At 45.5% G+C, this 12,182-nt stretch overlaps 1 long non-coding RNA gene across 3 annotated transcripts in view; it reads right to left on the bottom strand.

The window, feature by feature from the left end:
• The window catches only part of LOC130290944 (uncharacterized), a 145,456-nt gene that overhangs the window by 26,659 nt on the left and 106,615 nt on the right, over positions 1-12,182 (bottom strand). The window lies entirely within an intron of this gene.

The following is a 12,182-nucleotide window of genomic DNA, read 5'->3' as shown; positions in this document are numbered from 1 at the left end:
AGGTAGCGGCAGCATGAGGAGACCATATAGTGCCTGAATGACGCAGCGTGGAGGTGGCGGCAGCATGAGGATACCATGACCTAGCCTGGAGGTGGTAACAGCCTGACGAGACCATAGGGCCTCACAACTGAAAAGATTAGAGATATTTTCTAACAATTAAATTGAAGATTTCAAATACATGAATCTAAATAGTTTTATTTAATGTGCCAGCAGCATGAGGAGGCTACATGGCGGTACAGTGACACAGCCTGGAGGTGGCGGAAGCATGAGGAAACCATATAGGGGCTAAATGAAACAGACTGGAGGTGGCTGAACATGAGGAGACCATATAGTGGCGGAATGACACAGCCTGGAGGTGGCGAAAGCATTAGGAGGCCAAATAGTGGCAGAATGAAACAGCCTGGAGGTGGCAGAAGCATGAGGAGAACATATGGTGGCAGAATGAGACAGCCTGGAGATGGCAGCAGCATGAGGAGAACATATGGTGGCAGTATGAGACAGCCTGGAGCTGGCAGTAGCATAAGGATAATATATGATTGCAGTATGAGACAGCCTGGAGGTGGCATCAGCATGGGGAGAAAATATGGTGGCAGCATGAGACAGCCTGGAGCTGGCAGCAGCATGAGGAGAACATATGGTGGCAGTATGAGACAGCCTGGAGCTGGCAACAGCATGAGGAGAACATATGGTGGCAGAATGAGACAGCCTGGAGCTTTCATGAGCATGAGGAGAACATATAGTGGCAGAAGGAGACAGCCTGGAGGTGGCATCAGCAGCATCGGGAGTCCTTAATCCCTTAACAACCATGGACGTGTATACACGTCCAGGGCGGATGCACGTTCCCGCACCAGGACGTGTATACTCATCCATGGTTCTCGTGGGTGCTGCCCAGTGCACCCACAAGATCGCGGCGGGGACTCGGCTGTAACACACAGCCGGGAACCTGCCGCACTGCCGGGACTGAAGTAAACTGCAGTTTAACCCTTACAGCCGCGGTCGGAAGTGACAGCGGGCTGTAAGTGTTATGACAGAGGGAGGGAGTTCCCTCTGTCACCCCTGCAGCACCCTGCAGCGCGATCGCAGGGTGCTGTGTGTGATCTCCGGCGGGTGGGGACCTACCGCACTGCCGGGACCAAAGACAACTTCGGTCCCGGCAGTTTAACCCTTACAGCCGCGGTCGGAAGCGACCGCGAGCTGTAAGGAGTTTTGACAGAGGGAGGGGGCTCCCTCTGTCTCTCTCCTGTAGCACCCGCAATGATCGTGGGGTGCTGCTGCTTACCTGGGCAGTCGGGGGTCTTTACAAGGACCCCCAGGTCTGCCCCGGTTATTGCCTGTGAGGATGTGCCAGAGGCACGTCCTCTTATGCTGCCTGCTAGTGTAAAACTAGCAGGCAGCATATATCTGAAATGCTTTGGAATACTAAGTATTCCAAAGCATTAAAAAAGGTTAAAAAATAAAATAAATAAAAGTGTATAAAAACAAGAAGTATAAAAAAAAGTGTAAATAAATAAATAAAAAAAAGTGTAAAAAAAAGTGTGAAAAAATAAATAAATAAAAAAAGTGTAAAAAAAAGTGTGAAAAAAGTGTAAAAAGTTTAAAAAAAATAAAAACACATTTATTAAATAAATATAGTAAAAAAAAAAAAAAGTATAATGTGTAGGATCACACGGCGCACATCCACAGCATATTACGTGCTGCGGATGCCCGCCAACAGTCACAATAATGAGCTCCCTGCTGCGGCTGGGTAGCTTTGTGTGTCCACTAATAGCGGTGGATTTCCCGCCGGCAGTCATGAGCGGACACACTGAGCTACCCAGCCACAGCAGTGATCTCGCCCTTCAGTACAGTATTGCAGTATTATCCAGTTATTGTGTGGTGGTATATATTTCCTCTTTGTATACTGGTATATGGTATTAATAGTCATGGAAAATTATTTATTTTATTTTGTGTGTAGGGGTGGGGCATGAGGAGGAATTGGGTGGAATAGGGGCGTGACAGAGGTGTGACCAGGGGCGGGGCCTTTGCTTTACTTGATCCGGGGGCCCTGAGTGTTGTCAGTAGAGACAAGCAAACCGAAGCTGATGAACCCGAATTCGCTATGAATTTCATGAAATATTCGATTCGCAACGAATGCGAATAGCGCCGTAATTCTATCGTGCCAATCGCTTCATTAAACTCCATTTACTGCAGTCAAGGCTTCAGGGCATCTAAAATGGCAGATCCACATGTCAGTACCTGGGGCAAGGAACGCTGGGAAGGCAAGGCGGGAAGGGAAGTAGGTGGGATGACCCTGAATCACATGCATGATGCAGCCTATCAGCAGCCAGTCACCCCTGTGATGTCACAGCCCTATATATTCAGCAGCCATTTTGCGGCTCGTCATATCATTCATTACACTGCATAGAGATAGGGCGGACATCGGTGTGTGTGTTACAAAGAAAAGCTTGTTGCAGCAGCGTAGTCGCCTCAGCCTTCTGTAGGACACAGAGCACAGCGTATTTGCACAGGAATTAATTCTTACTGCAGCGATTAACCCCTCAGTCTCTGTGAACAGCATTGTATTACGGAGAGGGGCAGAGAGCTGTGTGTTGCCTCAGCGGCAGAAATGTTTTCACAGGAGGGAGAAATAATTTTATAGGGCAAATCTGTGTCTTTGTTCCACAATAACTGGTCTGCTGGTTATACTAGTCTGTAGACGGTATAATCCATACCCAGCAGTCCATTTCTAATAGTATTTGAGAGAGTCTTTTTGCAATTTTGGGTTTAGTACACAGTGGCCCTCATTTACTATTGCAAACCCATTTTTTGTCAGGTTGTGCGCCAGATCCGATCGCATTGCGCCAGAAATTATGTCTGTGCCAGATTTTGCGCCAGAATGTGCGCCAGAATTGAAAAAACCCCGACTAACTCTCCTTTGAGCTAAGAAAACCCGAAAAAGGGCGTGGCCGCCAGGAAAAGGGGGGGGGGGGGGGGCGTGGTCTCTGAAAAGGGACGTGTTCCCGACATTTTCACAAAAACCCGACATATTTACTTAGGTTTCTTCATAAAATTTGGTGGATTTGAGCTGAGGAAAACCAGACAGATCAGAGCATGTGTAAAAAAGAAAGCAAAGTATAGGGAAAGTGGAAAATGTAGGAAAGCCTTAGTAAATACCGTGGAAAATAAATTGTAAGGAATTAAAACCCACAAAAGAAACCTACACAACACTCTTAGTAAATGAGGGCCAGTGATTGTGTGCTCCAGCATTGTTGTGTTCTGCTGGTGCTGTGGGAATTTTTTTTTTCTTTTTGCGTACTGTAACACATTTTTCTACCCTCATAAGTGCATACCACACACACAACTCTAAGTAGTCTACTATTTTGTACCTGTTACTCTGTCAAGGGCCTACATCCTGTGAAAGGACAGACAAAAGCAATCACCGGCTGGTGTTTTTACTCAGACACTTTTTAAGTGTACTGTAGCACATTTTTCTGCCCTCATAAGTGCATACCACAAACATACATCTAAGAACTGTACTATTTTGTACCTGTTAATCTGTCAAGGGTCTAGATACTGTGAAAGTCCAGGCAAAAGTACTCACGGGCTGGTTTTGTCCTCAGATATTTTTTAAGTGTACTATAGCACATTTTTCTGCCCTCATAAGTGTATACCACATACCTACATCTAAGAAGTGTACTATTTTGAACCTATTAATCTTTCAAGGGCCTAGATACTGTGAAAGTCCAGGCAAAAGTAATCACCGGCTGTTGTTTTAATAAAATAATTTTTTTTAAGCGTACTGTACCGCATTTTTCTGCCCTACTAAGTGCATATCACATACCTACGTCTAAGTAGTGTACTATTTTGTACCTGTTAATCTGTCATGGGTCTATATACTGGGAAAGGACAGCCAATAGTACACAACTGCTAATGTTCTAGACAAATACTGTTTTAAGTATAGTTAAGCGTATTGTACTCCCCTCATATATGTAATAAGTATGTCAGGCAGAGTAATGCCAGGACGTGCACAGTGGAGTGATAGAGGCCTAAATTCATCAAGTGCAGGCAGAGGTCGCAGCAGAGTAGGGGTTTGTGTCAGCCGGAGTCGCAGTGAGAGGTTTGAGCACCCAGTGTCAGCTAGCAGTCGTGTCTCGACCAGCAACCCAGCATCCGTGATTGATCGGTTCACTCAGTCATCACTTTCTCCCAAGTGACATCTGACACTACCAGTCAATAGCCGATGGGTTCCTCAGACTCAACCCCCATTTGACATGGCCCTCATGCTGCTGCTGCCATTTCAAGGCACTGTCATTGTGCTGATCTTTGGTCTCATGCTAATGCTAACACCTCCAGGCTCTGTCATTGTGGCACGATATGGTCTCCTCATGCTGATGCTACCACCTCCAAGCTCTGACATTGTGCCGCCATATGGTCTCCTCATGCTGATGCTGCCACCTCCGAGCTCTCTAATTGGGCTGCTCTGTGGTCTCCTCATGCTGATACTGCCTACTCCAGGCTCTCTCATTGTGCTGCTCTATGGTTTCCTCATGCTGATGCTACTGCCTCCACGCTCTGTCATTGTGCCACCATATGGTCTCCTCATGCTGATGCTACCACCTCCAGGCACTGTCATTGTGCCGCCATATGGTCTCCTCGTGTTGCTGCTGCCACCTCCAGGCTCTCTAATTGTGCTGATCTATGGTCTCTTCATGCTGATGCTGCTACCTCCAGGCTATTTAATTGTGCTGCTCTATTGTCTCCTCATGCTGATGCTACCACCTCCAGGCTCTCTCATTGTGCTGCCATGGATACTGCAAAACATAATTAAGGTGCTTGTCCCCAGTTTCAGAAATTCCTCTGCATAAGGGTAACTTTCAGTACTCCTGATGCTGCTGCTGCCACATCCAGGCTGTCTCATCCAGCCACTATATGGTCCCCTGATGCTTCAGCCATCTCCAGTCTGTGCAATTCAGCCACTATATGGTCTCCTCATGCTGCCACAAACTCCAGGCTGTGCCATTCAGCCACTATATGGTCTTTTCATGCTGCCGAAAACTCCAGGCTGTGCCATTCAGTCACTATATGGTCTCCTCATGCTTCAGCCAACTCAAGGTGGTGCCATGCAGACACTATAAGGTCTCCCCATGCTGCTCCAAACTCAAGGCAGTAATTCAGCCACTATATGGTCTCCTCATAGTGATGCCACCTCCAGGCTTTGTCATTGTGCCGCCATGTGACATTTACCATACCTGATCAAGACCAGTATATGGAGGGTTGAATTTAACTTTTGTTTTCATAAAGATTGCCCCTAGGGGCAATCCACTAGTTACCCTATTTTCCCATGTACGAAAAGTTCCCACAAGCTTTATTTCTTAATTGCTACACACAAATTTTTAAAATCCAATCTATGCTGTCACCCTACTAGTTAATAGTGAGTATTGGACTTGTCTCTCTCTGAGAGCTCGTTCTATAGACGTCCTTTCATGTAACACACCAGTGCGCCTGCAGGTCACACTGGTATTGCAATTTAGGATGCAGCAAGATTCTGATTAAAATGTCCTACACAGCTCCTACAGAGGGGGGCTGTGTAGGACATTTTCATTTGTGTATAGCAATTAAGAAATAAAGCTTGTGGGAACTTTTAGTATATGGGAAAATAGGGTAACTAGTGGATTGCCCCTAGGGGCAATCTTTATGAAAACAAAAGCCATGTGACATTTGACTCCTTGTTAAATTTGGTCCTTTGTACCCACACGCCGGGGCCCGGGACACTGAAACTTGGGAGTTAAAATGTAAATTTAAAAATCCTCAATTAAAAAATCTTAAATTTGTATTTAAAAATCTAAAATTTCAAAAGTCTCCTCATGTGTCTGCGACTACAGGCTGTTTCATTCAGCCAATATATGGTTTACTGATGCTGCTGTGCCTGGGCCTAAAAATATTTATGGTAGCACTATTTAAATTTCAATATTCATCTTTTAATCTTAGGGATTGTGAAGCCCTAGTGTCTACTCATGCTGCTGCCAGCTCCAGGCTGTGTCATTCTGCCACTATATATGGTCTCCTCATGCTTCAGCCAACTCGAGGCTGTTTCATTCAGCCACTATATGGTCTCCTCATGCTTTAGCCACCTATAGGCTGTGTCATTCAGCCAATATATGGTTTACCGATGCTGCTGGGCCTGGGCCTAAAATTTTTTATGGTAGCACTAGCTACCATGAATCTTCAATTTAAATTTCAAAATTCATCTTTTAATTTTAGGGATTGCGAAGCCCTAGTGTCTACTCATGCTGCTGCCAGCTCCAGGCTGTGTCATTCAGCAACTATATGGTCTCCTCATGCTGCCAACACCTCTACGCTGGGTCATTCAGCCACTATATGGTCTCCTCATGCTGCCAACACCTCCACGCTGTGTCATTCAGCCACTATATGGTCTCCTCATGCTGCCAACACCTCCACGCTGTGTCATTCAGCCACTATATGGTCTCCTCATGCTGCCAACACCTCCACGCTGTGTCATTCAGCCACTATATGGTCTCCTCATGCTGCCAACACCTCAACGCTGTATCATTCAGCCACTATATGTCACCTCATGCTTCAGCCACATCCAAGCTGTGTCATTTAGCCACTATATGGTCTCCTCATACTGATGCCACCTCCAGGCTCTGTCATTGTGCCACTTTGCGGCAGTGATTCTAAAAGTGATGCCTGTAATCTGCATGTCATACTGAATAACAGTATTATTTCACTACCCCAGCACACTCTATATGTGTGTTAGAACAAAGCAAAGTGTTCTACACCCCTATTGAGGCTCTCTGTGGGCCAGAAATAGCAGTTTTTAAACCCTTAACGACCCAGGACGTATATTTACGTCCTGCACCGGCTCCCGCGATCCCGCATCATATCGCGTCGGTCCCGGCGCTCATCAACGGCCGGGACCCGCGGCTAATACCACACATCGCCGATCGCGGCGATGTGCAGTATTAACCCTTTAGAAGCAGCGGTCAAAGCTGACCGCCGCTTCTAAAGTGAAACTGAAAGTGACCCAGCTGCTCAGTCGGGCGGTGAAATCGCGGTGTCCCGAACAGCTGACAGGACACCGGGAGGGCCCTTACCTGCCTCCTCGGTGTCCGATCGGCGAATGACTGCTCCGTGCCTGAGATCCAGGCAGGAACAGTCAAGCGCCGATAACACTGATCACAGGCGTGTTAATACCCGCCTGTGATCTGTGTAAAAGATCAGTGTGTGCAGTGTTATAGGTCCCTATGGGACCTATAACACTGCAAAAAAAATGTAAAAATAAAGTGTTAATAAAGGTCATTTAACCCCTTCCCTAATAAAAGTTTGAATCACCCCCCTTTTCCCATAAAAAAATAAAACAGTGTAAAAACAAATAAAAATAAACATATGTGGTATCGCCGCTTGCGTAAATGTCCGAACTATAAAAATATATCATTAATTAAACCGCACGGTCAATGGCGTACGCGTAAAAAAATTCCAAAGTCAAAAAAAGCGCATTTTTGGTCACTTTTTATACCATTAACCCCTTAAGGACCAGGCCATTTTACACCTTAAGGACCGGAGCGTTTTTTGCAATTCTGACCACTGTCACTTTAAACATTAATAACTCTGGAATGCTTTTAGTTATCATTCTGATTCTGAGACTGTTTTTTCGTGACATATTCTACTTTAACTTAGTGGTAACATTTTATGGTAACTTGCATCCTTTCTTGGTGAAAAATCCCAAAATTTGATGAAAAAAATGAAAATTTAGCATTTTTCTAACTTTGAAGCTCTCTGCTTGTAAGGAAAATGGATATTCAAAATAAAACATTTTTGGGTTCACATATACAATATGTCTACTTTATGTTTGCATCATAAAATTTATGAGTTTTTACTTTTGGAAGACACCAGAGGGCTTCAAAGTTCAGCAGCAATTTGGAAATTTTTCACAAAATTTTCAAACTCCCTATTTTTCATGGACCAGTTCAGGTTTGAAGTGGATTTGAAGGGTCTTCATATTAAAAATACCCCATAAATGACCCCATTATAAAAACTACACCCCCCAAAGTATTCAAAATGACATTCAATAAGTGTATTAACCCTTTAGGTGTTTCACAGGAATAGCAGAAAAGTGAAGGAGAAAATTCACAATCTTCATTTTTTACACTCGCATGTTCTTGTAGACCCAATTTTTGAATTTTTGCAATTGGTAGAAAGGAGAAAATTTTTACTTGTATTTGAAACCCAATTTTTCTCGAGTAAGCACATACCTCATATGTCTATGTTAATTGTTCGGCGGGCGCAGTAGAGGGCTCAGAAGGGAAGGAGTGACAAATGGATTTTGGGGGGCATGTCACCTTTAGGAAGCCCCTATGGTGCCAGGACAGCAAAAAAAAAAAAAACACATGGCATAACATTTTGGAAACTAGACCCCTCGGGGAACTTAACAAGGGGTAAAGTGAACCTTAATACCCCACAGGTGATTCACGACTTTTGCATATGTAAAAAAAAAAAAAAAATGTTTTACCTAAAATTCTTGGTTTCCCAAAAATTTTACATTTTTAAAAAGGATAATAGCAGAAAATACCCCCCACAATTTGAAGCCCAATTTCTCCTGATTCAGAAAACACCCCATATGGGGGTGAAAAGTGCTCTGCTGGCGCACTACAGGTCTCAGAAGAGAAGGAGTCACATTTGGCTTTTTGAAAGCAAATTTTGCTCTGGGGGAATGCCGCATTTAGGAAGCCCCTATGGTGCCAGAACCACAAAAAAAACCACATGGCATACCATTTTGGAAACTAGACCCCTCGAGGAACGTAAAAAAGGGTGAAGTGAACCTTAATACCCTACAGGTGTTTCACGACTTTTGCATATGTAAAAAAAAAAAAAAAATTTACCTAAAATGCTTGGTTTCCCAAAATTTTTACATTTTTAAAAAGGGTAATAGCAGAAAATACCCCCCAAAATTTGAAGCCCAATTTCTCCTGATTCAGAAAACACCCTATATGGGGGTGAAAAGTGCTCTGCTGGTGCACTACAGGTCTCAGAAGAGAAGGAGTCACATTTGGCTTTTTGAAAGCAAATTTTGCTCTGGGGGCATGCCGCATTTAGGAAGCCCCTATGGTGCCAGGACAGCAAAAAAAAAAAAAAAAAACACATGGCATACCATTTTGGAAACTAGACCCCTCGGGGAACGTAACAAGGGGTAATCTGAACCTTAATACCCCACAGGTGATTCACAACTTTTGCATATGTAAAAAAAAAAATGCTAAAATGCTTGGTTTCCCAAAAATTTTACATTTTTAAAAAGGGTAATAGCAGAAAATACCCCCCAAAATTTGTAACACAATTTCTCCCGAGTACGGCGATACCCCATATGTGGCCCTAAACTGTTGCCTTGAAATACGACAGGGCTCCAAAGTGAGAGCGCCATGCGCATTTGAGGCCTAAATTAGGGACTTGCATAGGGGTGGACATAGGGGTATTCTACGCCAGTGATTCCCAAACAGGGTGCCTCCAGCTGTTGTAAAAGTCCCAGCATGCCTGGACAGTCAGTGGCTATCTGGCAATACTGGGAGTAGTTGTTTTGCAACAGCTGGAGGCTCCGTTTTGGAAACAGTGGCATATCAGACGTTTTTCATTTTTATTGGGGAGGGGGGCTGTGTAGGGGAATGTGTATATGTAGTGTTTTTTACTTTTTATTTTGTGGTAGTGTAGTGTAGTGTTTTTAGGGTACAGTCGCACGGGCGGGGGGTTCACAGTAGTTTCTCGCTGGCAGTTTGAGCTGCGGCAGAAAATTTGCCGCAGCTCAAACTTGCAGCCGGATACTTACTGTAATCCTCCGCCCATGTGAGTGTACCCTGTACGTTCACATTGGGGGAGGGGGGAAAATCCAGCTGTTGCAAAACCACAACTCCCAGCATGTAGGGTCTATAAGTACATGCTGGGAGTTGTAGTTTTGCAACAGCTGGAGGCATCGTTTTGGAAACAGTGGCGTACCAGACGTTTTTCATTTTTATTGGGGAGGGGGGCTGTGTAGGGGTATGTGTATACGTAGTGTTTTTTACTTTTTATTTTATTTTGTGTTAGTGTAGTGTTTTTAGGGTACAGTCGCACGGGCGGGGGGTTCACAGTAGTTTCTCGCTGGCAGTTTGAGCTGCAGCAGAAAATTTGCCGCAGCTCAAACTTGCAGCCGGATACTTACTGTAATCCTCCGCCCATGTGAGTGTACCCTGTACATTCACATTGGGGGGGGGGGGGCATCCAGCTGTTGCAAAACTACAACTGCCAGCATGTACGGTCTATCAGTGCATGCTGGGAGTTGTAGTTTTGCAACAGCTGGAGGCACACTGGTTGTGAAACACCGAGTTTGGCAACAAACTGAGTGTTTTGCAACCAGTGTGCCTTCAGCTGTTGCAAAAGCTACAACCCCCAGCATGTACGGACAGCGGAAGGGCATGCTGGGTGTTGTAGTTATGCAACAGCGGGAGGCATACTACTTTGGCTGGGGATGCTGGGGATTGTAGTTATGCAACAGCTGGAGACACACTGGTTTGCTACTTAACTCAGTGTGCCTTCAGCTGTTGCAAAACTACAACTCTCAGCAGTCACCGACAGCCAACGGGCATGCTGGGAGTTGTAGTTATGCAACCAGCAGATGCACCACTACAACTCCCAGCATGCACTTTAGCTGTTTGTGCAAGCTGGGAGTTGTAGTTACACAATAGCTGAAGGTACACTTTTCCATAGAAATAATGTGCCTCCAGCTGTTGCAAAACCATAAGTCCCAGCATGCCCATAAGGGAATGCTGGGAGTTGTGGTGGTCTGCCTCCTCCTGTTGCATAACTACAGCTCCCAGCATGCCCTTTTTGCATGCTGGGAGCTGTTGCTAAGCAACAGCAGGAGGCTGTCACTCACCTCCGGCTGCTGCTGATCGACGCTGCAGGTCAGTCCCGCCGCCGCCGTCGTCGCTCCTGGGGCCCCGATCCCAACATTAATGCCGGGGATCCGGGTCCCCAGCACCCGGGGTGCACGTCCCGCACCCGCTCACGTCCTCCGGAAGAGGGGCGGAGCGGGTGAGGGAGTGACACCCGCAGCAGGCGCCCTGATTGGTCGGCCGGGAATCCGGCCGACGAATCAGGGCGATCGTGAGGTGGCACCAGTGCCACCTCAACCCTGCAGGCTCTGGCTGTTCGGGGCCGTCAGAGATGGTCCCGAACAGCCAGTAATTCCGGGTCACCGGGTCACTGGAGACCCGATTGACCCGGAATCGCCGCAGATCGCTGGACTGAATTGTCCAGCGATCTGCGGCCATCGCCGACATGGGGGGGCATAATGACCCCCCTGGGCGATATGCCTCGATGCCTGCTGAACTATTTCAGCAGGCATCGGGCACCGGCTCCCCCCCGGCTAGCGGCGGGGGGCCGGGAATGGACAGGACGTACTCCTACGTCCTCGGTCCTTAAGGACTCGGAAACGGGGGCGTAGGAATACGTCCATTGTCCTTAAGGGGTTAAAAAATGAATAAAAGTGATCAAAAAGTCCGATCAAAACAAAAATCATACCGATAAAAACTTCAGATTATGGCACAAAAAATGAGTCCTCATACCGCCCTGTACGTGGAAAAATAAAAAAGTTATAGGGGTCAGAAGATGACATTTTTAAACGTATAAATTTTCCTGCATGTAGTCCTGATTTTTTCCAGAAGTGCGACAAAATCAAACCTATATAAGTAGGGTATCATTTTAACCGTATGGACCTACAGAATAATGATAAGGTGTAATTTTTACCGAAATATGCACTGCGTAGAAACGGAAGCCCCCAAAAGTTACAAAATGGCGTTTTTTCTTAGATTTTGTCGCACAATGATTTTTTTTCCGTTTCGCCGTGCATTTTTGGGTAAAATGACTAATGTCACTGCAAAGTAGAATTGGCGACGCAAAAAATAAGCCATAATATGGATTTTTAGGTGGAAAATTGAAAGGGTTATGATTTTTAAAAGGTAAGGAGGAAAAAATGAAAGTGCAAAAATGGAAAAACCCTGAGTCCTTAAGGGGTTAATATAGATTTGCCACAAATAAATTCAGATCGAACAAAATTTTTTTCAGAAAATTCGGCAAATCGGCCGAATCTAATTTTTCAAAAGTTCACTCATCTCTAGTTGTCAGTCCGCCCCGGCCCACTCCTAGGTATTTAGAAA

Source organism: Hyla sarda, chromosome 9 (genome assembly GCF_029499605.1).
Source record: "Hyla sarda isolate aHylSar1 chromosome 9, aHylSar1.hap1, whole genome shotgun sequence".
Taxonomy (NCBI): Eukaryota; Metazoa; Chordata; class Amphibia; order Anura; family Hylidae; genus Hyla; species Hyla sarda.
Note: the sequence above shows the minus strand (reverse complement) of the source record. Positions and strands in the feature narration are given on the sequence as shown.